This window comes from Rattus norvegicus, chromosome 10, assembly GCF_021556685.1.
Source record: "Rattus norvegicus strain SHRSP/BbbUtx chromosome 10, alternate assembly SHRSP_T2T, whole genome shotgun sequence".
Classification (NCBI taxonomy): domain Eukaryota; kingdom Metazoa; phylum Chordata; class Mammalia; order Rodentia; family Muridae; genus Rattus; species Rattus norvegicus.
Genome location: NC_141543.1, coordinates 23,756,516 through 23,782,647, shown reverse-complemented (window position 1 = coordinate 23,782,647; position 26,132 = coordinate 23,756,516). Strand labels below are relative to the sequence as shown.

General features: G+C 47.6%; 1 long non-coding RNA gene across 1 annotated transcript in view; it reads right to left on the bottom strand.

Annotated features, from left to right (window-relative positions):
* Nucleotides 1–13,195: 13,195 nt before the first annotated feature.
* LOC102546482 (uncharacterized) overlaps nucleotides 13,196–26,132 on the bottom strand; it is a 24,841-nt gene continuing 11,904 nt past the window's right edge. The window contains exons 2-3 of the long non-coding RNA XR_015631148.1: nucleotides 15,142–15,265; nucleotides 13,196–13,575 (exon numbers count right to left, since the gene is read on the bottom strand). This is a non-coding gene — a long non-coding RNA (uncharacterized LOC102546482). The remainder of the gene's footprint in view (nucleotides 13,576–15,141; nucleotides 15,266–26,132) is intronic.

Genomic DNA, 26,132 nt, shown 5'->3' with positions numbered 1-26,132 from the left:
CAGCTGGAGAGGAAATTCTGGACCTTCTCAGACCCAGCTTTTGACTCTTTCCAGAGGTCTAGTGTCACTCATGGACCCAGCTCTTAGGGATCTGGGCGTCCTGCGAGCACAGGGCCGGGACACAGTCCGGGCATTCAAATGCCTGGGGTTTATGCAAGCTCCTAGGTTGAGCATGACGTTATACGACGTCACAGCGATCTTCTCTGCATCACTTGACAGGAGGGGCCGAGAGTGCCCAACTCCAGAACCCTAAGTCTGAGTGTGGCAGCGACTTAGCGTTGTCCTTTCGGATTTGCTGAACTTTGGAAGTTTCTAGATTGCGAGATCCAGAGCAAAGGGCCCCTTCTAACCACAACAAACACGCTCCCTTGTCCCTGGATTCCCATTCCCTTCATCATTTTTTGTGATTTAAAAAAATTTTTTTTCTATCTTCTGGCCTCTCTCTTCTTTCTCTACCATATTGTCTGTTCGCTCCGTTTGTTCCTCGCGCTCCGCGGATGCTGTTTGGTGTGTGCTGTGGTTTCTTTCCTTTCCGGTTTCGTGGGTTCTCTTTACAATCTATTCTCTGCTGCCTTTAATTTCTCTGAGCCCGTTTGTTTCTTTTTCGTGGTCACTCTTCCTCCCGATTCGGATTTGTTCCCTTTTCACCGTTCTCTCTTGACCGTTTTTGTTGGTGGTGTTGGATCTTTTTGTTTGTTCCTCTCCTCCTCCCTTCCCAGAATCTCCTCTCAATTTTCAGTCTCTCTCTCTCTCTCTCTCTCTCTCTCTCTCTCTCTCTCTCTCTCTCTCTCTCTCTCTTCCTGTTCTTTATTCTTCCCTTCCTTTCTCCTCCAGACTCCTCTCCCAGATAGTTCCCAGAAGCTAAACACTTTGAGGGCACTGTCCTAACCCTACCTCAGCAGCCCCACCCCTCCCAATGCCTTAGATCCAAGCGCCACCCCCTTCGGGCTGTGGCATTTGGGAGTCTTCGTTACAAGCGGGCTGAGAAGCTGACAGCCCTTAGTGTCTGAAGGTGGTAGGGCTTAGCTAAGAAACTCTTCCATTCCCCCTCCTGCCCTTGTTTGCACTTTCAAGCCCTTCTAAGCCTGAAATCTGCGCCTCGGAGAGTTTAACAGACAGCGTGGTAGAAACTAGGGTGACTCAGTCTTCCGGTCTCTTCCCAGGGCGTTTTCTTGAAAAGCTTTTATTTACTCTGCTGAAAAGCCTGGAGAGCTGGTCAGGTGGTGGGAAAGATTGGCCTTCGGCAGGAAGAGAGGCTATTCTTGGCCGGAGCAAGCAGCTCATCCCTCGGGGCTGGCATCGCTTTCTGGTTCCTCCAGGATTTCCTCTATTGCGCCGTAATAAGGTCTACCATTTTTGTTTTTCTAAATTATTTGTATTGCTTTGACAGGGTCAACCTCGATTCTTGAGTCTCAGGGGGCACACACGTTGTCTTTTTCTTCCTTGCAGACCCTTCATCTTGCACAAAGGGGGGCTGATAAAAAAAGTCCAAGGCTGGTCGTTGTTCAGCCTGAGTTAAGTTGGGGGGCTGGGGTTCCCTCGGTCGGTGCCTTAGCCAGTTCCCGGCCTCTGAGCCATTTGTCTGAACCAAACATTTCTGAACTAAATGCCGGCTACCTGTCTGAATCAGAAGACTAAGCCAGATCCCACGCGTGTGGGCGACCATCTCCTACCCAGCTTACCCAGGCCAGGGTGGACACCCCCAGAGGGTGGGAGCAATTGTTGAGCCGTGAAAGTGGGTTCCATCTTCTACGCATGACGCTCCAAGTCTCCAAACATTCTTTTCTGCTATCGTTGGGCAAAGTGAGAGATGGAATTAGGGAATTAGAAGCCGAAGGCGGGTCATTAGAGGACACTACTCGGTCCTTGCACTGTAAGGGTTGGGGGTCGGGGACACAACCAGGGTTAGGCAAGCTTAGAGGCTGAGCTGAAAGAACAAGGCCTCTTAAATCTGTCAATGGCGTCGGCATTGCACCCATTTTACAGACCTGAAGTTGCCTCACTGGCCGAGACAGTGGGCAGTGCAGGGCACCTAGTGCCCGCATGGGAAAAGCCACAACCAAGGCATCCAGGGCCAGGGACAAAACTTTCCAGGATGCAGCTAAGAGCTAGGTATGGGACTGAGGGAGGCAAAGCCACCTGCCACATCAGTGCCCTACAAAGGGAGCTAAGAAAACCCCTGGTCAGGCAGCCACATCTCCAAGAGAGAAGGCAACCCGACTCTGCTTGGTCAGGGTAGGCTTTGCCAGGAGGTGTGGGTGTCCTCTCCATTTTGCCCATGGAAACACAGAGGTCCAGAGAAGTTCCGAGGTTAGCTCTGGTTGGTGCAGTCGGGATACCTGAGCATTATTGCCAGCCGCAACAGCTCTGCTCACAGCTTGGCACACGGAGGCTGGGAAGGGCGCGGAGCTTAGTGACCTGAAGGGTAGGAAGGCAGTCTGGGGAAGAGCAGCCACCCAAATGCGAAATCCCCAAGTCTCAGTGCGGCTGAAATGCCTTCCCGCTCGCGCTCCAACGAAGGGCGGTCTCGAAGCACATCCAGTGTCTCCAGCCTCCCAGCCGTGCTTGCCGGGCCATTTTCACTCTGCGTGAGCAAGCTAGGAAGCCACTTTGTGATAGATCCAGCGACCACTCCAAGCTGAACAGCTTCTGTGCAAGCGCAGGCCGGTCCCCCGCTCCAAATGGCGACCGCATCCCGGTCAGATTTGGCACTCCAGTTTAGAAGCCACAAAGCGTAACTCCAACCTTCCCCACCCTACCGCAGAGACCTGCAGGCAGAGCAGGGCCTAAATTTTGCAGCCACGTCATTCAGAAAGTTCCTGGGAACCTATTCTCAAATCCTGATCTCCCTCTGGGCTCAACTAAAACCGAGGCCGGAGAAGAGCATTTGGTGTGTGCTCTCTCACTCTGCGATAGTGAGAGTTTCTAAAGGCCTGGTGTGAAATCCATGCGCCCCTACTTTTCCAAGCAGGACTGGTAACCAAGGTCTGTCTGGGTTCAGTCTGACAGATTTCAGTTGGAATCCATCCCCTTTCCTTGAGAATCACCCTGGCAAGGGTGGAGAGGTTCTGCTGTCCCGTTGTAGGTGGCCCTGTGTGGATGATTTCTACTCTCTGCGCCTTGTTTTCTGACTCGGTTAAAAATAGTCTAAGAAGACTTTTCGAGAAAAACAAGAGCAACCATGGTTTATGGTACAGCCGTTTATAAATTTATCACAAAAAAATAAAGGCATTGAAAAATACTCCTTGTACAAAAATCTAACCGATTCACAGTGTTGCTTGTAGGAGAAATGGCAGGCACGGAGCAGCGTCCTCCGATGCTGGCAGCACTGCCGAGGTGGGCACCTCAAACCGGGCTCGAGGCTTGACAGTACCCTGGTAGGGAGGGAGCCCTTGGTGACAGGACCTGACTCTCACTTCAGATGAAACGGATGTTCTCCTGTCAGCCAGGCTGCCGGGTAACGGAGGGAGTTATTAAACCCCTTTGGTATGCTCCCCGTTGATGTGGAGAAGGGGCAGAAAGGGGAAAGAAAATATGCAGCTAAACAGAACATTTGAGCACTTTTCCCCTTCCGGCCTTTCACCCTCACAACTGTAAACAGTCTTGCGCCCCAGTTCTGCCGGTGGGGAGCTGACGGACAGAGAAGGCAAGGGACCGGGAGAGCCTCACTCTGACCCTTTAACTGTTTGGACTCCAGAGTTCGCTCTGTGACTCAGCCCTACCACCACGCTGTGCTGCCTACGCGGTCTGAACCAAGCTGTGTCCCTATCCAACAGAAATCGTGGATGGGAGAGCTCCTCAGCCTTGGGTTCACTGGACAGGTTTGTGCTGATCCAAGCTCCCCTGCCTTTAAGAAGCCAAATCCTCGCGTGGTGTAAAGGTCTCAGGTTGGCTTTAAAAGCTCGCAGTGCAGCCAGGCACAGCCCCGGATGGGCAAGGCCGCTCTCGAGCCCTGGTGATGGGTGGACTCCTTCGGAGGCTCGGAAACTCTTGAGGGCCTCGGACTTGGGTAGACAGGGGTGCGTTCTTTGCCACCTCCGTCCCCCCATTTAAGAAAAATCCCTTTCATGCTTCTGCCAACAAGGCCGCCACCGCGAATAAGAAGAATGCCGGGCTCCTAGGAGAGACTTTAAGAAGGCGGCCGGGTGGCTCTCTACGGGCTGGTTTCCCTGGGCAAGAGAAAGTGGTGCTGGCTTCCGACTGCTTGAGTGAATATGCTAAGCAGCCGCGGGTTCGCATCTGCTGCTTGGGCACCACAGCTGGGGCACTTTTGTTCCCAGGACCGAATGAAGCTAAGGAAGATGGGGGTGGGGAAAGCAAAAAGAAAACCCAACCCCGGGAGGACCTGTGAGCCCCCCGGGCAGGGGTGGACTTTATTAACGCCTCCAGTTTCAGTTCGTTTGGGGCGGAGGAGAAAGGGGGGCTTCCAGTAAGGATGGCATAAAGCCAGTTCTCAGCTCTGAGAGCCCCTTCAGAATTGCAGCCACCTGTACCCTGGCATGGTGGATCCTGAGGTGGGCTGTGGATGCCCAGCGGTGGCAGCAGCGTTGATGGTGCCTGTGCCATCTGGCTAGCCTTCAGATAGCCATGGAGGTAGGTATTGCTGTCTATAACGCCCATTTTGCAGATGAGAAAACCGAGGGTCTGAGGGGCACCAGTAGCATCCCAGAGCCCCGCTGGTGCCAGGACATTAATGGGAGCCAAATAACCCCATTTCACCAGCTTTATGCTTGAGGGGCCTCAGAACCTCCTTGTTATTAAAACCGAAGTCTTTGTGTGCCTGCCAAAGGGAATTCTGGCCGCTTTGAATATCATTATCTTTAAGCAGCACGGAATATAAACCAGAAAGTGCGGGTCTGTTTGTAAACATTATCCTGGGCTATCTTTACTCTGGCCTCAGAGGGCCTCTTGAGAGCAGGTGCAGGTGCTGCTTCTTATGGTTTGAGGGAGTTGTGGGCCCTCCACTCCCTGGCTCACTCCTCCCTACCACAGCTAAAACCAGGCTCAAGTGGACCCTAGTGAGTGTGGATGCCACAGGTGGCCGCCTCAAGCCCATACCTTTCTTTCCTTCCAGGTCTAAGGAAGAGTTGTTGAGTCAGGCACACACCCCGGAAACACACTCAGGGCTCTTTACAGGCCCTGGTTTGAAAGGTCAGCTTTACTCTTCGAGAGAATAAACTGTCTTGTTCTGAGCACTGGCCTCGTCGTCTGCAGCCAGGACAGCTTTCCTGTGACAGTTACTAACTAGCAGGTGACTTCTCACACCACAGGCTTTCTGTTTTGCTCCTAGAGAAAAGGAATCCAAGCTAGGCTCTCACAGCCACACGAGGTAGACAGCGGGAATTCGGAGCCATGTGTCCCCAAGGCTAGCACCCCTATTCATCTCAGCCTCCGTGCATAGCATCTCCCTGGAAGAGGGCCTTCGAAATGGATTGTTGATTGACGTTTGAAAACCCAGATTATTCTAAGGGAGAGGAGCTGGGTCTGGGTGCCTTCTGTGGTTTGCTCTTTTTGGTTGCTGTAGGTGCTCAGTGCATGCTTACTAAGCAATAATAGTAATAAGTGGCATTTATAGATTGCCTACTGTGGGCCAGGCAGTGGGCTAAGCATAGAGCCTAAGATATCTCACACATGACCCGTGGAGCTAGCTTAGGGACTCAGCAGACATCAATACTTCATTTTGGAACAGAATTAAAAACTTCCTCATAACTAATAGAACAGAGCATGGGCTGGAATCTGGCAGCTTTGACTCCAGAGAAGGGAACTACTTTGTGCTAAGCACCTACTGTGTGCTGAGCTCTGGGCTCAAGATCACACTCAGTCCTTCGATAATCTTACAAAGGCCTAAAGCCCGCCTCACAAACCAAGAAACAAGGGCCAGGCAACTTTATTTCTCCGTTTGCCCAAGGTCTGAAAACTGAGGCCAGCGCTCCCCCATCTAAATCCTCAGCCCCTTTCAAAGCCAGCTTTGAAGTCTTCGATCTAGTCAGGCTCTCCGGGAAGGAGCAGCTGCAGTAGTAGGGTGGGTCCTCCTCAGACAAAGCACAGCTCCCCTAAGAGCATCTTCTGGGCTCCGCCTGAGGGGGGCTGGATAGGAAGTGTCTGGAGATGAGAAGGAACCTGAGAAATCAGGGTCGGGCGGGCAGTGGGCCGCCGAGACGGCACAGCTGGGGTTCCTGCTGCGGTTCCCCCCTCCCCCTCCCATCCCCTCCCCTTTCTCCCCTCCTCCTCGCCTCCTCCTCTCTGTGCCCTTTTCTCCTTCCTTTCCTCTTCCTCCTTATTTCCTTCCCTCCTCTTCTCCCTTTGCCTTCTCCTCCTTTCATCCTTCGCTGCACTTTCTGGAATCTTCCCCACCCACCTCTGTCAGGGGCTTCTTTGATGAGGTCTCCAGGCCTTTTATACAAGTCATGTCCAAAGCTGAGGAAGTTGGCATCTATGTTACCCAAATACATCTGAGATTTTTGAGATCAAGTAAGATGGATTGCTTTGTGGGTCCTCAAATTCATCAGGTGGAAAAGCCAAAGGCCTTGAACCTGGAGTTATTAAATCCTGGAGGGCAGGGTCTAGGCGTGATATCTGGGATTTCTTTCTTCCACAAAAAAAAAAAAAAAAAAAAAAAAGGAAAGGAGAGAAAAAACAGTTTCTGCCAACCTGGCTGTGCACTGTTCCAGCCTATTACCAAGGCTCTGTGATGATCAGCCAAGCGCTGTGCACTTAGTGGGTGGCTCTTGGAGTCTCGGTGACGCGTCACCCAGAGTGGGAGATCCAACCCGGGGCTGGCTGCCTGCACTTGGTTAGTTGAGGTCAGGGTCTACGGCTACCCTGCAAAGAAGGTCGAGCGTTTCCTGGAGAGGAAGTCGAACCTGCACTGCGTGTAGTTTAAAAGCAATTTGTCAGTGGTGACAATTTACAGAAATATATTCCTGTTGTAGCATCTCCCAAACGCTGGGATTTATGGCTTCATCTCGAGGCTTTGAAAGCACACTCGCATGCTCCAGCAAATGGAAAAATGTATGAACAATTTGTCGGCTCCCTTTTTTTTTTATCAAGTTTCCCCAAATATGTAAACTCTGAGAGCGCCTTATTCTTTTTAAATGATCATTCATTTGTCTCCAGACTCTATCTTTTGGCACAATTTATTATTCTCTATTTCAAAAAACTTAAATGCATTTTTGCATATTAGCACGTAACTCTTGCTCCTGTCTCCTCAGTCGTGGAAAGGGCTGGATTGCTTTTATAAAGAAAAAAATGGCTAATAAAATTGGCCTCAGCACCATCGCTCTGCAATTCTTATGAACAGTAAAGTGGTACTTACCGTCATTGATGTTAAAAGCTATTTCTAAATTATGGTGCCATTTATTATCTCCAGTGTCCAAAGTAAGTTTAAATGATGCTTATAATTCATGTTTTACCAAATTTCCTTTTCCCCCCGAGGATACCTCTGATTAACTTATGCACATTAAAGCGCTTTTTAAATTCTTCTTTTATTGCTATTATGCTCTGAAAATCTCAGCGATTCTCAAAAATGGGTAATAAACTTGAGATAAAATGCTGCAGTTTTAGATCAATGCTGACATATCACTGTGGTGATTTCTTCAGAGCTAAAGTGATAATGCCTCATATTTACGGGATATATACTAGGTTATTACTACAGTATTACCATTTTGTTCTAAGATGAAATGAGTAATTTGCCAATTTATTAAACAGTTACATTTAAGTATTGCTTAGGACATTACCACCCCAATCTGTTTACTTAGCTTGAAGAGTCACCATTAAGATACCCTGTTTATTTAGGTAAAATTTGTAATCATCAAGCCTTCCATTAACCAACTTATTTTTCTGCAAGGCTAATTGTCTGGAAATGAGTTTCTTCTTATTTACTGGGCTACATTCTGCTTAGCTGGCTAAAAACGTCACCCCGGCAAGAAGTGCTAGGGAAATTAATAATACATACAGAGAACAGTTTTAATTAGTATAATACCAAATGTTAATAAAAGATTTATGACACCGTAAGAAAATTCTAACAGAACGGATCTGATCAGCTTCGGGCTGGGTTTGTCCAGAGGGTTTTGCAGTGGCCATACCCTCTATGGGAGGTCACAGTGATCCACCCCTTCCCCGGCCCCTCCCGACTCTGCAGGGGCTCCCCAGAGTATGAACTAGAGATGGGGAGCAGGGGGCTGGACTGGGAGCACAGGCCATGGAGAAGGCCTCAGGGCCTGGAAGTAGGGTGCCAATGACAGCCAGTGTTCTGTAAAGCTGGAAAGAAACCATGCAGACACTTCCTGGGCTACCAATGACCTTTGGTCTGAACTAGGACCAGAACTTCGAGAAAGAAGCTAGGTGCTGTTAGTTCAAAAGCCACAGAAAACTGGACAGATGGACACTCAGGCAAAGGCAGTATGACACTTCTTGAGCTATCTGTTGTCTGCACACATACCTAGGCGTACACACACACACACACACACACACACACCACACACACACCACACACATACACACACACATACACACACACCATACACACACACGCACACACACACCATACACACACCACACACACACACCACACACACACACACACCACACACCACACACACACACACACATACACACACACCACACACACACACACACCACACACACCACACACACACACACCACACACACACACACCACACACACACCACACACACACACACACACACACACACACACACACAAGCACACAAGTCTGTTTCCACCCCAGGGCATGGAGATCATGGTATCCTCATCTAGCAGCAGGAGACAAACTCTGAAGGCTCAGCTCCAGACCGAAGGATAATAGAGCAGGACAGTGGAGAGGGTTTGAGCCCAGTGTGTGACAACCTTCTGAGATGCAACCCTGCCACCTGGAAGCCTGCCTCAAGCCTTCCTCATCACTCAGCCAAGTGCAGGGGCAGATGGGGACATTGAGTCAGGCAGTTGGCTCTCCCTATTGGCAGTGTTGTTTCTCAATCCCATACCTTTCTTGGTGTGGAATGGTCTGGGAGGCACAGGGACCATTTCCCGCCTTCATTAGATCAGTGGCTGGCACATAGTAGGTCGTTTTAGGAGGCTTTAAGGGACCAAAGGAGAAGGAAAATGAAGAAAACGAAGCTTCGCAGTGTGGACAGGAAAACCACCAACCCTAGCTGCAGAACTCGGGGCAGCACTGCACGCACCCCACTAGCTGAGGTTTAAAAGGTTATTGCAGCCAACAGTTTCCAGCCCCCGAGGGTCAGGTCTCAAGAGCAATGAGACTCCTTTGTACAGTAAGCCGGCTCATTTTTAACACACATAATAAAAGCTGACCAAGCCACTGACTTTCCTAAAATTCTCCCCAACCCAAGAAACTGCATCTCGTGAGGCACTTGAAGACCGGTGGCTCTTTCCTCTGACTCTTGATTAAAAACGAAAAATGAGACCAGCAAAAGTTCTTAGAAAGAACTGTTTTTTGGGAATGAAAAAACAAACTGTGGTCTATCCATGAAATGGACTATTGCTCGACAATTAAAAGGAACATAGGACCAAGACATGTCACAGCATGAAAGGACCTTGAAATCACGTGCTATGTGGAAGAAGACTCACATAGAAAGACACACGTGGTATGATGCCACATGTGTGAAGTGCCCCGGATGGGCAGATCCATAGGGGCAGATGGGAGAGTGGTGTCAACAGAGACAGACAAGAGGCGAATAGGGAATAGCGACCTAACAGGCAGACGGCCTTTTTTTTTTTTTTTTTTTGGTTCTTTTTTTCCGGAGCTGGGGACCGAACCCAGGGCCTTGCGCTTCCTAGGCAAGCGCTCTACCACTGAGCTAAATCCCCAACCCCCCCCCCTTTTTTTTAAAGATTTATTCATTTATTATATATAAGTACACTGTAGCTGTCTTCAGAAACACCAGAAGAGGGCATCGGATCTCTTTACGGATGGTTGTGAGCCACCATGTGGTTGCTGGGAATTGAACTCAGGTCCTCTGGAAGAGTAGTTGGGTGCTCTTAACCGCTGAACCATCTCTCCAGGCCCAGAGGGCCTTTTCTAGAGGCCAAGGATTGCAAAACTTAACACTTAATGATGGCTGTGCAGTGTCATAGAGACAAGGACTGTGCACCAAAACTTGATTTAGTCTTCAAGGCCCGGCTAGAACTCATTACTCTCCTGCCTCAGCTTCCCTAGTGCTGAGATTACAGGTATGCACCTACCCTGATGTGACATGAATTTCACCTCATTAAAAATAAATAAATAGGGCTGGAGAGAAGGCTCAGTGGTCAAGAGCACTGACTGCCCTTCCAGAGGTCCTGAGTTCAATTCCCAGCACCCATATGGTGGCTCACAACCATCAGTAATGGGATCTAATGCCCTCTTCTGGTGTGTCTGAAGACAGCAACAGTGTGTTCACATACATACATACATACATACATACATACATACATACATACATACATACAAACATACACCTTTTAAGAATACCAGTGTCCATAGCTATACATTCCTATAGGGTCACCTTAGCAGTGGCTGCAAGAGTGAGAAACTGGAGGTGACTCTTCTGTCACTTTGAGGTGAGTCATCCAAAATCAGTTGTTCCATGGCATCTATTAAAACACTGGGGACATACATCTACAGCCATATCACCCTGAACGCTACCAATCTCATCTGATTGCAGAAGCTAAGCAGGATCAGGCCTGGTTAGTGTTTGGATGGGAGACCACCAGGGAATACCAGGTGCTATAGGCTTTAAACAAACAAACAAACAAACAAACAAAAAACACTGGGGACATGACATATGCACCAGGTGGTAGGATAGGATGGGTTAGTTACAAAATAGCTTGCATGTTACATGCCGTTAACACGCACACACTCACACATACACACACTCACACATACACACACTCACACACACACTCACACACACACTCATACACACATACACACTCACACACATACATACACTCACACACACTCTCACACACACTCACACACACATACACACTCACACACACATACACACTCACACACACACACACGGTCTGTGGGGAAAACTAGGAGAACACACAGGACAAACTCTGCAATGACGGGCAGGAAAGCAATATTCCACAGCTCACAGCTGAGGGGAGAGTGCTGGTACGCAAGACAATTCGCACTTTGTGAGAAAGAAAAAAATAAAACAAAGCACTGAAGACTTTTTAGAAGAACAAGAGTTTATTTTTGGAGCAGTTTTTTTCTCCCCTGAGACAGGATTTCTCTGTGTAACTATCCTGGCTGTCCTGGAACTCTCTACGTCAACCAGGCTGGCTTTCAACTCATGGAGATCTGTCTGCCTCTGCCTCCTGAGCACCGAGATTAAAAGTTTGTGTCTCCATGACCAGCTTGGAGTAAATTTTTTGGGAATTGTTTTCTGTCCTTTTCTCTCATACTTATGTGCGCCTGCGTCTGTGTGTGGGTATGTACACATGACCACTGGTACCCTGGGTCAGATCGCCCTGGGGCTGAAGTCAAAGGTTACTGTGACAGCACAGTGACAATGTAAGCATATATGTAAATAAATAAATCTTTTTAAAAAATCATGAGTTATGGGGGCTGGAGAGATGGCTCAGAGGTTAAGAGCACTGACTGCTCTTCCAGAGGTCCTGAGTTCAATTCCCAGCAACCACATGGTGGCTCACAACCATCTGTAATGGGATCCAATGCCCTCTTCTGGTGTGTCTAAAGACAGCAACAGTGTACTGTACTCATGTACATAAAATAAATAATGCTTTAAAAGAAAATCATGAGTTACAAAAATGTGCAGGGGGTAATGTGCCAACGGGTAATAAGGATGAAAGAAAACATCTACGACCCTCAACCCCCGACCCCCGACCCCCGACCCCCGACCCCCGACGGTGCAGCTTTCTTTGTACAGCTTCACTGTCGCTGTCTTCAGACACACCAGAAGAGGGCATCAGATCCCATTGCAGATGGTTGTGAGCCACCATGTGGTTGCTGGAATTTGAACTCAGGACCTCTGGAAGAGCAACCAGTGCTCTTAACCTCTGAGCCATCTCTCCAACCCTCTTTGTATGATTCCTGGTTTTGTTATTGTTGCTTTTGGTGTGGAACTAGGGCTCGGTGCATGTTAGGCAACTGCTTCACCACTGAGCTATTTCCTAGTCACGTTGGATCTTTTTGGATACCAAGAATTGGAGGGTTTTTTAATTTTGTTTTGTTTTTTGTTTGTTTGTGTTTTGTTTTGTTTTGCTAATTTAAAAAGAAAAAAAGAAACAACTGCAGTTGCTCCTGCACCACCTGCTACATCTGTGTCTATTGTCAGTTCAGGGATTAATACTTTTTTATTTGTTTGTTTGTTTCGTTGGTTGGTTTGTTTTTCAGTTTTTGGAGACAAAACTTCTCTGGGTAGCCCTGGCTGTCCTGGAACTTTCTCAAACTCACAGAGGCCCGCCTGCCTCTGCCTCCCCAGTGCTGGGATTAAAGACCACATTCATGGTCCACCATAGCCTGGCCGGCCCTGGAGTTTTTGTTTTGTTTTGGTTTTTTGGGTTGTTTTTTTTTTGTTTTTTGTTTTTTGTTTTTTTCTTTTTTTCGGAGCTGGGGACTGAACCCAGTGCCTTGTGCTTGGGCGCTCTACCACTGAGCTAAATCCCCAGCCCCGGGCCCTGGAGTTTTTAAATGAACTACATTTGCTTGCAATTTTCAGAACCCAAAGTAGAGACTCATGAAGTGTTCGTGACTGAATGGCTGTGCCACTGAGTAAAGCACTAAGGAAGACTCAGTTAAGCACCTGGCTGAGTGCCCAAGAAAGTGCTTTGCCACCTTGCAGAAGGTGTTTTCTGCCCTGAATGACTGGCAGGATTTCCTGTCTTTATCTTGCCTTGCTTAGGTCTTCAGAATGGTCGGAGTCTGGGAAGGGGACCACTTACTTGAACTAACTGTGCTTCCACACGTCTAACAGCAAGATTTTTTTTTTCTGCAGCTTGTTCTGACACACACAACCAACATTTTCACCTCAGCTGCCTCGTCCCTCTTTAAATGACAGTACTCTTAGATGCTAGAGGAACAGAGTAAACGGGCCACGTGGACTTCAGTGTTTGTGCCTTTCAAGTGTATGTACTGTGCTTATCTGTGAGCATATACCATGATGGCCCGGTGTCAAAATTCTTCAGGCAGAAGAGAGCCAAATTTCCTCTCTTGTTTTCAATGTATTATATTCTCTTGAATCTAAATAATTAATAAGGAGGCCCTTTGCCATAATTAAAATGGATGTTCCTACATGTCAACACCAATAGCTTTTCCAGTAATGAAGAAACGCATTGAGATCCTTGTTAAGCTCCTCAGCTTCTGTGGTCACAGTGCAGAAAGTGCTGGGGGACTTTAGAGGGTGACAGAAGCCAGGTAAGTTCAGGCAGAAGCCTGGGAGCTGACTCCAGCTTACAGCAGTTGGTGAGCCAGGCCCCAAAGGGCCTTGTAACAGCAGGCAGCTTGATGATGCAGGGCCTCTGGGCTAGATCTGCCTCCTAAGGTCCTCTTCCTCCACCAGAATCCGCAGTGAAACCTCTTCACTAAAAGAAGAAGGAGAAGGGCAGCACCTGGAACCTTCTAGCTAGAGAGGACCAGTTATAAATATCAAAAGCTCAGAGTCAAAACCCACCTCCCCTTTCTCCCCTGTGACCATCTAGAACAGCCCTTCTTGGGGACATGGCTTTGGCTCAGCCCTAGAGAGCTAACCTGTAATGCACAAGGACCTGCTCCCATCCCTAGTCCCATGGGTGAAGGGGGATGGGACCCCATGTTCATTGCAGCAGACTTCCCAGGAAGCAACCTCATGAATGGAGAGGCATGAGGGAGAAGATGTGAATGGCTATGGTGGAATACTGCTGAGTCATGAAAGGGCAGGCAATCCTGCCACTTATGACAGCGTGGGTGCACCCGAAGGGTAACGTGCTAAGTGACTAAGTGTGGCACGGGGAGAGCGATGCCAGGTGACTTCAGCTGAACTCCTGGAAGTAAAGTGGACTGGTGTGTACCACAGCTGGGAATGGGGAATGGCTTCAGTAAGACAGCTGGAGTGCTACAGTCACAGCAGGATGGCTGCCATTGAGTTAGAATGCTTTTACATTTCAAAATGTAAAATGAAGGAGGAGATTTCAAATGTTTTCACCACAGAGTAGCTAAAGTGACAGGTATGTAAGTTCCCTCATTTATTATGCATGTATATGTTAAAATGCCACATCGTACCCCATAATACATTTGATTGTTGTAATTAGTTATAAACAAGAGGAGAGAGAGAGAGAGAGAGAGAGAGAGAGAGAGAGAGAGAGAGAGAACCAGCTGAGTGACCATAAAATCTTAGGTTACAAAAGCAGGACCCACACAGTGGGGTTGGAGAGGTGGCTCAGCAGTTAACAGCACTTGTCGGTCTTGCAGAAGACCCAGGTTCATTTCCCAGCACCAACATGACAGCTCACAGCTGTCTATAACTCTAGGCTCAGGGGATCCCATTCCCTCTTCTGACATTTGCAGGTACCATGCTTGCCCGTGATGTGCATGCATGTAGACGCATCGTGGTGGTTTGAATGAGAGTGATCCCCATAGGCTCATGTATTAGAATGGTTGACCCCCAGTTGGTGCAACTGTTTGGGAAGGATTAAGAGATATAGTCTGGGGGCTGGGGATTTAGCTCAGTGGTAGAGCGCTTGCCTAGGAAGCACAAGGCCCTGGGTTCGGTCCCCAGCTCCGAAAAAAAAAAAAAAAAGAACCAAAAAAAAAAAAAAAAAGATATAGTCTGTTGGAGGAGACATATCACTAGGGGTGAGCTTTGAGGTTTCAAAATCCCATGCTATTCTGAGTTAGTTCCCTCTGCCTCAGGCTTGTGGATCAGGATGTAACCCCTCAGCTACTTTCCCGCTGCCATTGCCTGCCTACTGCCATGCCCCCACCGGGAGGGTCTTGAACTCACCCTCTGAAACTGTCATCCCCAATAAGCTGTTTCTTCCAAGTTGCCTTAGTCTCAGTGTCTTATCACAGAGATAGAAAAGTAACTAAGACATACATAAATTAAAAGTAATTAAATCCTTTAAAAGGAAAGAAAATGAACACACATAAACACTCATACACATATACGCTACCTCTGCGTGGAGAGCTTCAGTAAGATATGGAAGATAGATGTTGACCAGGAGAACAGGATGTCCAGGGACGAGGCTCAAGAGAAATGATGAACAGAGAGGTTTACTGACCCACAGTGCTGGTGCCCTGGAATGGAAAGTGAGACAGAAAGGGGGAGGGGACAGATATTAGAGAGAAAGGGTATACTCAGCAAGGGCTGATTCCTGACTCTAGGGATCAGAAGCCCCTCTTGTGTGCAACAGTGGTGACGGATATAATTTAAACCTGGAGTGTGGAGAGATGTGAATTTTTTTTTAGGCAAGAGCCAGGTATGGTGGAATACACCTTTAATCCCAGAACTCGGGAGCAGAGACAGGTGGTCTCTGTGAGTTCAAAGTCAGTCTGGTTTACATAGTGAGTTCTAGGACAGCCAGAACTACATAGTGAAATCCTGTCCCAGAGAGAGAGAGAGAGAGAGAGAGAGAGAGAGAGAGAGAGAGAGAGAGAGAGAGAGAGAGAAGTTAATTCTCTAGGCAATTTAGGATTGGAAGCAGGACTACAGGGCCCAGGCTATACAGTAAGGGTTCAAGGGTTCCCAGGGTTGCCGACCCTGGAGCCTGAATGAAAGGAGGTGGCAGGTCTGAGGGACAGACAAGGAAACTGAAACAGTGTAATGCAGGGCCCTGACCTCTGACATTCAAGTCACCCCTAATTGGGAGGCAGAGGTGAGACTGAAGCCTAGTGCTGCCACCTGGTAATTCTGTGACCCTGAGCTGGTCATTCCGTGACCTTGAGCTGGCCACTGTCCACTGTGGACTGTAGCCTTTGCTTCTGTGATATGACAACACCCGAGTTACATGTTCCTGACAGCATTTCCCCCAGGCAGTTCACAGTGCTGACAAATCCGATCTGAAAGCATAATCTGATATCCCACACATGCACCTGTCGAGCCCTGCCTGGAGCCCTGAGGGTGGGAAGCTAATCACAGAAGCCCTTCTGAAGGAGAAGACTTTGAATGAGGAACAGAGAACCAGGAACTCCGCTCTGGATATATTTCCTAGCAGGCCCCTGTCAACGTTGAAAAAACAGAACCGGAAATGGTAGTGGTGAGGGCCGGAAGTCTTGGAAGACCCACCAGCTCTCCTGCCCACTGTCCTCTCTGTCCACCTCCCTTCAGCAGCCTCTTTCACACTTTTTAGACTTTGAACTTGTCACCTGACGCCAGAGATGTTTGCAGTGGATGAACCTCTGGCTGGGAAGGAGGGCCAACCTCGGAAGAGGGTCACCCACTCTGCTGTGCTGTCTGTATCTAGCTCCTGAGAACAAACAGGTCTCACGCTGCGGCAACCCTGTTTAAGTGCTTTGGAAGCAGACGTACCAGGATGCTAGAGAAGCACATGTATCAATTTTATTTAATTCCCTTCACATATTCAATGTTCCCTGATTGCCAAGAACTTTTTTCTTAATGTTTTGTGTTTGGGTCTTTTGCCTGCATGTATGTCTGCACCACATGTATGCAATACCCTCAAATATCCAGGATGGGTGGTTGGATCCCCCAGGACTGGAGTTACAGATGTTTGTCAGCTGCCGTGTAGGTGCTGAGAATCAAACTTGTGTCCTCTGGGAGAGCAGCCAGTGCCCTTAACTGCTAAGCCACCTCTCTAGCCCCTGGGAACATTGAAGGTTTTCGTTTGCTTGGGTTTTTTTTTTTTTTTTTTTTTGTTCGTACAGCTTTTTGTTTTTATTTTTGTTTTGTTTTTGTTTTTGGTTTGAGGCAAGGTTTCTGGTGTAGCCCTGGCTGTCCTGGAACTCATTTTGTAGACCATAGTGGCCTCGAACTCAGAGGCATGTGGATGCCTCTGCTTCCTGGAGTGCAGGGATTAAGGGTATGAGCCAATGCCCAACTGTTTTTGTTAATGTTGTTGTTGTTGATGATGATGATGATGACGACAAGGACGACGACGACGATGAAATCATTTATGGGTCAGGAGAGATGGCTCACCAGTTAAGAGCACTTGCTGCTCTTCCAGAGGACCAGCATTCACTTCCCAGCACCCACATCAGGTGATTTACAATCACCTGTAACTCCAGCTCCAAGGGACCCAATGCTTGCTTCTGACCTCCTTGGGCCCCAGACACAGGTGCTCATACCCACACACAGCCACACTAGCACACAATTAAACATAAATAGCAAACTTTATTTTTTTTTTAAAAAAAATTACATTTAATCCTAGTGCCTCATGGTTTCTTTGAGAGGAAGCCCAGAAAGTCTTAACTCTCACAAAAGGACAGGTGGGAGGTGGGTGGGAGACAGGACAGGCTGTAGGTCCTGACTACAAAGGGCTTCGCTGGTGGAGCCTAGTGGTGCTGTAGTAGAGTTGAAGATCTAGACGCCGACCAACGGCTTGCTGTGCCCAGCATTGCTTTTGCCTGCTTGGCTTTTCCTTCTGTAAGAGTCTCAGTATGTAGCACCGGTTGGTCTATAACTTGTGGTTGTTAGTTGTCCGGTCTCTAATCTCCTGAGTGCTGGGATTACAAATGTCTACCACTGTGCCTGACTCCAGAAAAGGGAGGGCTTTGAGTCCTCAGGAGGCTACCAGTGTTTTTGCCTCAAAAGAGAAACTATAATTATGGGGGGAAATCCCAGGGGCTGTACCTCCAAAGTTGTGTGTAATATATGGCCTATTTGCAAAATATTGCAAAAGAAATCTGGCAGATTGCTGGATGCCCAAGCCCTGGGGCTACACCACCAACACCACACACATACATGCATACAACCTAGGTCTCAGCAGAGTTCTTCTCCTCCCCGTTGTGAAGTATTGAGAGGGTTAAAACCTAATCCACCCTGGGTGGCTTTTAGAAGTTCTGAGAGGCAATTAGGGTTAGATAAGGCCAGGCAGGGAGACCCATTAATGCATGCTGTCCTTTTAGAGCAGAAGACAGAAAGTGTACTCCGGTGCTATCTTTTGCCCTATGGTGTTCTGACTCTGCCAGCAAAAAGGTCAATACCAGCTTTGGCCCCTCCACCTTGGACCAGACCTGAGAGCCCATTGAAACTATCAAAGTAATTCTGTAATTCAGGTCAGGTCGGTGGACATGGAATCCTCCCTGGGCCTGCATGGTGCAAGGTTGAATCCTACATGGGTCACACTGGGCAACCATAAGAGCCCACTCCACTTCCAAAACAACCCAAGCCAAGAGATGTTTGCTTGCAGGACGTAGGACACAGCCTGTTCGGTGGATTTGAGCTGAGGGCGATGTCTGGAGGGATGGTTCCAATCCTTTCAGACACTGTTGTGTGAGTGCAGGATCCAGGACAACCTCATCAATCCCCTCCCCCCAGCCCTGCCCCACTTTCACTCTGGACCCAGACTTCTTGCCTGCCCCTCCCAGGTCCGCTCTGGTTCCCCCCTCCCAGCACCCCCACCTCCCGCGATCCAGACAGGGCTTTTTGGGTCACTTCTTTTGAATCTACCCTTGGCGATCCGAACCCCACCTCCTTTGCCCAAACTCCAGGGCTGGGAACCCCAGGGCTTTATGGGCGGGTGTTCCTCTCCCTCTACCAAGCTGGGCGGAGAGCTGGAGGATTAAACCCTGACGCATTGCCCCGCTGACAGGCTGTTCCAACTTCTCGAAACCCGCGGGAGGTTCACGACCCCTCCGGAAGGTGCTTGCACGGGTGTCTGACTCCCACTTAGCCTGCAGCGCAGGCCTAACACAGAGCTTGCACCCAGAGTCCTTTGATCCATCAAGCTGAGCTTAGCCACATGGAACTAAGCGCTCGCCATAGCAAGTTCCTGTGACCTCACTAAAAATGTCTGCGTGCACAAGCTCCGTGTACTGAGCTGCCCAAACGGCACATCTGTTCCCCATGTTGTGAAGCGACAAGCTGTGAGCAAGAACGTCTTGACAGTCCTTTCCGTGTGTTCCTCTCCTGACGGAAGTCTCGGGCTTGTCATTTTTAATGATTCCCTGGCATTCCCTTGCTGTTCCGCCCTGTGTGCAAGGCCAGCTCCTTGGCTGCCCCCAGTGCTCAGAGACCTGCTACTGTCTTGAAATTCCTAACGGAGCAAGGGATTCCACCCTTTCATATTGCAGTGGGATTCTGCCTGGTACCAAATCCAGAGGGCCGTGGCTTTAAGCATTATAAATGGAGCAGTGACAACAATCAAGAAAGGGATAAATAAAGATAAAACAACAATAACAAAAGATTATATTCTGCCTTGGCAAGAGGGACCAAAACAGACACTCTCAGACACTGTTGACAGGACAGATAATCGTTCAGCCTTCGTAGTGCAATGTCTTTCCTAACTGAAAATATTCGCTATCTTTAAATGATTTCACACTCAGGATTTTAGTAAATGGATGTGCTTCTCTGTTTGCTCAGAGAAGTATGTACAAGGTAACTCGTTACAGCATCATTTTAAAAAGCAATTGATTGTAAATGGCCTAAATGAATCTCAGTGGGGACTCATTTAATAACACGGATTACCTATGTCATGAAATCCTGTGTTAACCATTGAAGGAAGTGTCTGATAGGAGCTATCTATAGATTCATGGCCGAGGGGGGAGCCAATGTGGGCGGGCCTCATGCAGGTAACACACAGACCAACCCTGAAAGCTTGGGGGAAGAGCTGGTATCCTGACATTTCTAGGAAAGGTGGTCGGAAATATGGACGGTCAAGAGTGTTTCCCTGTGGTGGTTGCCCTTTTTGATTTGGAGGCTGAGCCATCTCTCCAGTCTGTTAGCTACCAACCCCGTCAAAGAAAAAAGTCATGGGCAGGGTGTACTGAAGCACACCGTTAATCCCAGCGGATGGGAGACAGAGGTAAGTGACTCTTTATGAGTTCAAGGCCAGCCTAATCCACAGAGTAAGTTTCAGGACAGCCAGAGCTATGTAGAAAGATCTTATCTTAAATATTATATACAAATATTATATTATATATTAATAAATTATGTATATATGCATGGAGGTATGTTTCTCTGTGTGTTTACATGTGTGAGGATGACTGAGAGTTACAAGTGCTTGTGAACCACCTGATCTGAGCTCTGAGAACCGAACTGTCCCCTGCAGGAGTAGCAACCACTGAGCCATCTTTCCAGCCCAGTAGCCACCCATTTTTCAATGATTTTACTTTCCAGGGTTTTAGTTAGTAATAATCGCCCATTGTTCAAAACTATTAAATGGAGGGGCCGGAGAGATGGCTCAGCAGTTAAGACTGCTTTTCCAAAGGACCCGGGTTCAATTCCCAGCACCCACATGGCAGCTCGAGACCATCTTTAACTCCAGTTCCAGGATGTCTGATACCCTCCCAAAGACCACCAAAGACCGCAAAATCACCAATGTGTATTAAAAAAAAATATTAAGTGGAAAGTTCTAGAAAGAAACATTTCATGACTTTTAAACTGCTCACCTTTCTAAGTAGGCTACCTCATTGCCTCCCACTAAAAACATAATCTTGTCTTGCAGTGTGTCCATAATGCATATGCTTCTTGATGGCCATCTTGGTTATCAAATATGAATAAGCCTATGTGATTTAGTGTTGGCATCAAAGTCGTGATGCCTCGGTGGCTCTGTGCGTGAAGCACGGAAGGACAGGGGGTGTAGCTGATGTAGGAAATAAGGCCGAGGGTTTCTTTCTACCGGAGGTTTTGGGAGATGACTGATCTGAAGTAAGTATCCGGCCAGGGGAGACTTCTGTACCTAATCCCTTCCTGTGCATTCAAACTCCCTTTTATTTTCCTGTGGGTGCTTTTCATCAGCTCCAAACATTTAGTCCTGGAAAAAAAAAAGATGTAAAATTGATACAGGGAAACCACGCAAGCAGACTATCACGAAATCAAGCCTGCTGAGCCAGCCTGCTGGAGTGAGAAGGTCAGAGGAGCTGCTTGAGTACAGCCTTGGATTGGCACGATGACAAGTTGCCGATACAAGTTACCGTTTCCATAAGGTGGTGATTCTTGTTGAATTCAGAGCAAAAGGAAAGCCTTGCAATGAGCCCCATGAGTGCTCTGTGTTTTGAAAATGAGAGAATAATGTGACTGTCCCATGTCCCCCTGCCAGCAGCCAGGAAAACCAGAGACAAATCTGAACATAATTACCGGTTAGCCAGATCGACTGTATGACGTACGATGTTTCTGTTCCCCAGACTTAGTTTTTCATTTCTATCGCACATTCTTTGTTCTGGCTCTCCTACTTTTATTTCACTTTAAATTGATTTTATTATGCATAGACTAAAATAATATTTATAATTTTTGATGGATTCCCCCCCTTTTTTTCTTATCTTCACCCCCACCCCCTTCCTCTTTCAGTTATCAAGACCAGGTGGCACCCTTGCCTCAGGGAAGGGATGTCACTGTAGAAGGATGGGGAAAATCTTGTGTATTTCAAAGCCCAAGCCCCAAGGATAAGGGGCCAGAGGAGCAGGTTTGAAAGAAGAGGTTCAATAGGTTTCAGAACCTTTTCAGGTTGGAGAAGGCAAAACCCCACAGAACACAGCAGACCCAGGACAGAAATGGCTTTACAGTTAGCCCGAAGCACCTGAGACCAGTTCTTACAGCTTCTTGTACCATGTACAGGTAAAATGACCCCCATACGCCAAGGGAGAGGACCAGGAACTGCACCAAGCCTTGCAGCTGATAATGAGGACCACCTGGCAGCATCCTTTATCTAGGTGCAAGGCCTAGGTGACATGGTGGTCATCACCCAGATGCTAGTCAGCTTAGGCAGTGGACAGAGAACAGGTAGGCAGAGAACAGGTGTCTGACAGGACCCATAATTTAGATGAATTCTAAGAATCCATACCTAGATAGAGGTGAACAAGTCACTATGTAAAACCGAGGGACTGGGCTGCCCTGTAGAGAAATACGGGTTTCATAAACCTGAGTTTTCAAGAGTTGCTATAGCAAAAACCCTCAGAATATAGAATTAGATCAAACAAAGAGCTTTATCCCGAAAGGGATCATTTCTGGAACCTTCTGCAAAAAGGTGCCCCAGGACATACTGTCTCCTTGAGAGCCCCATCAAGTGGATTCTCATCTAAGGACAGAATCTCTATGTTTGAGACACAGCTACAAGAAATGCTTTCTGTATCAGCCAGCAGGCTCTGGTCCTGCACAGGGTGAGGCCTGGGAGCTTCTCTCATGCTGCCGGAGAGAAGAAACACTAGAAGAGAGTTCTTCCGATCTCCTGACTGGTGCCATCCTTATGTCTGTCTTTCTAGCCTGGAAGCTTCTGCAAGCTGGGCTCCCGAGCTTTCTGTCAGTGAACGAGAGTGCTTTTCTCATCTGCCCCTGGTTGTCTTACCCGTCTGACCGTTTCTTTACCTGTCTTTCAAATGAGCATAAGAATAATTTCTTCGTGGGGGACTGATGCTGAACAGATGTTCGCAAAGCCCCCTCAGGATCGCCATGACAGGTCCCTCAGTAGGAATGATATCGCGGTTATGTAATAATTTCTCCTTCTAGTTTTGATTAAAAAATGATACATGCGCATCTATGTATGTCAGCACTAATGGGGACATGCGCAGTGGAACCGGCTGCATACATATGGGGTAGAAGGACGGTGTTCCCAAAGCGATATCTCAGAAAAATCGCGACACATCAGGAAAACGATCAGGAAATCGTCATTTTCAAAAGTTGAGATGTTTGCGATCTGTGGGTACCAAAACATTCCTGGCCACTGAGACCTGTGGCCAGGACAATCAGAGGCCGCTGAGCCTCACGGAACCTTAGAGCTTGGTCATGCGGTAGTCTCTACTGCCCTCTGCTGTAATTCGGGAAGCAAACGCTTCTTTAGGGAGCGGTAAACCTTGCTGCGGTGGAAATCGCTCTCTCCCCTCACAAGTTTCTTCTACCTGGCTTGTTTCACTTACCATAATATCTCCCCCTACAGCACAGCGGGGCAGCTAGAGTTTACAACTTATACACTTTATGGAGAAGAAGAGGAGAGTGTTTGACCGCTCTCAATACAAAGAAAGGACGGGCGTGCCAAGAGACCATCATCGCACATTCTAGTGGGCATTGGAGTATTCCCCGGCTTGTACGATTGGATACGTGGGGTCACTACATGTCAACTTTGAAATGTCTCCACGTGGACTTGACCTTCCTACTACTTTTAGTTATGTGGGTTTGCGACTGTTTTCCTAGTCAACACAAGGATGGGACTGAACAGGGAAAGGATCTGATTGAATAGGTTGGGGATTTGGCTCAGTGGTAGAGCGCTTGCCTAGCAAGCGCAAGGCCCTGGGTTCGGTCCCCAGCTCCGAAAAAAAGAAAAGAAAAGAAAAGAAAAAAAAGAATAGGTCGGGATCTTCTGGCAACACTTAAGAAGGAAATCAGGGTCACTTTATATAATCCCACGCTGTTGTGTTTTAGGGTTTAATTCTAAAATGCCTTCCCTTCCCTTCCCTTCCCTTCTCTTTCCTTTCCTTTCCTTTCTTTCCTTTTTTCCTGTTCATCAAGCAGCAGAGTGTTGCATCTGGTCCTACGTGGGGCATTCTTAGCTGCCTTTGTCCCTCTGCCTGTGATTTTCCGTCACACCTGGGTATGGCTCAAAGATGGAGTGCTCATTTAGGCTGTAAGTGAAAAGGATATTTGCCCATTAATTTCAACTCCAGCACGCCAAGCCCCACATAAGGCACAGTTAATATAATCTCACTTCAGATGATACTCGGAGGAACAGGAAGACAATTTGTGGGGGGAAAAGGAATAGGAGGCAGCACACATATACCAGGGGTGTTAATATTTACTCCTGCACGCTTGGTATCTGGGAGACGGCACAGTCACTAAGTGAGGATTACATCTTCAATTAAGTACCGGTGGCTGGGGACCCAGTGATGTTTCACAGAGGGAAACTGCCGAAATCATACTTTAAGGAGAATAATTTTTTTTAAAAGCTACAAAAAAATTGAAAGAGAAGCCCGAGGGAAAAAATAGAGGGAACATTTCTGTTTAGGGAATCTTAATATTTTGGCTGAACACATTATGTAAAATTAAATACTATTTTAAACCAAGGAGATATGATATCTAATTAAGTTTTTGTGGTTGATGAGCTTAGAGAGGATTGCGAATGTTACATCCATTGAAGTGCAAGAAGTAGAAAAATTAAATAACACTGTTCTATAGCGACTCCAGCCAGGCATCCAGACCGACTTCCATGTCCTGCCTACAGCCTGCCCCTCCTTACAGCTCACTTAAGACAAGGACGGTGAGGAGCAGAATGTGAGGAGTGAGATCTCAGGACAACCCAAGGAGCTACCAGCCAGGTTGTCAGCCTCATTTCCGAGCTGTGACTTCAGAGGCCAAGGGACTGTCAACCCAGGTCATGCCAGAGGCAGAATATAAAAAGAACAAAACTGCAGGCTCCCAAGTAGTCTGCTGTGCCTGCCCAGAGTGTTGTTCGCATGAAGGCACTGTGGGAAACCAAGGCTTCTTTTTGTGACGAATCGGTTAACAGACAGTGCTAAGGTTAAAGGCCCTTTACTGTAAGGTATGCAAACACCAGGGATAGACTTAAGAGAGACACTGGCTTTTTAAAAAAACCATTTTGAGGTGTTGTCTTTTAAGATGAATGTGTGCTCAGTCGCTTTATACAATAACTTTTAAAGAGCAGGAATCAAAGCTGGGCAGTGGTGGCTCACACCTTTAATCCCAGCACTCGGGAGGCAGAGGCGGGTAGATCTCTGTGAGTTCAAGGTCAGCCTGAACTACGGTGCTGGGATGTTCCACAGAGAAACTTCATCTTGAAAAACCAAAACAAAAACAAAAAAAAAGTAGAAATTAAGAAACTATGGGACTGGAAGAATGGCTTGAAGATTAAGAATATTTACTGTTCTTGTATAGGACCTGTGTTCAGTTCCCAGCACCCGTATGGTGTCTCACAACCATGCAGGACTTGAGTTCCAAGCAATCCAAGCCCCAATTCTAACCTTCTTGGGCACCAGACATATACATATACATGGTACACATAAATACAAATAGGCTCGTGCCTAAAACAAATAAATCTAAATGAAACAAAAAATTAAGGAACTGTCATGGGCCAGCCCTGGTAGGATTTGCCTGTTCTCCCAGCTACTTAGAAGTAAGAAGCAGAGGATTACTGGGGTCCAGCAGCTCAAGGCCAGCCTGTGGCCTGGCACAGTAGCACACACCTTTAATCCCAGCACTTGGAAGGTAGAGGAGGTGAATACTGTTGAGTTCCAGGCCATCGAGAACTGTAGAGAGAAACTCTGTCTTAAAACAAGAAGAGGGGTTGGGGATTTAGCTCAGTGGTAGAGCGCTTGCCTAGCAAGCACAAGGCCCTGGGTTCAGTCCTCAGCTCCGAAGGAAAAAAAACAAAACAAAACAAAAAAACAAGAAGAAAAGGACCAGAAAGGAAGGAAGAGAAGGGGGAAAGGGGTTGGGGAAGGGTGGGAAGAAGGGGAGGGGGGAGGAGGGGAGGGGGCGTTTACTATGTCATTTTCACCTTGGGCTATAAACTGAGTAAATCTGCCAACAGGCCACACTGACGAGGCAATCTTCCAGGGGCCAACAGTAAGTATTTTAATGACGTTTCATTGACTTTTCCCTTTAAACCAACTGTCCAGGAAACATAATGAAAGAACTCACTCACCCTTTTAAAGTTAACTTGGAGGCTGGAGAGATGGCTCAGCAATTAAGACCACTGGTTGCTTTTGCAGAGGACCCTGGTTCGAACCCCAGCAGCTCCAGTTCCAATCTTCTGACCTCCACAGGCACCAGGCACACACATGGTGCCATATAAACACTCGGACAAAATATCCAGGTGTATTAAGTGAAAATAATTCTTTTTTTTAAAAAAAAATTATCTTCAGTATTTTGTGTTTGCTCCCTAACTCCTAACATTAAAAAAACAAAAACAGAAGGGCCACATTTAATATTTGAGGGAAAGGAGAAAAAGAAGAATTCTCATGACATCATTCACGTGGACCTAAGAAATTTAATCAGGGTTGGGGATTTAGCTCAGTGGTAGAGCACTTGCCTAGCAAACACAAG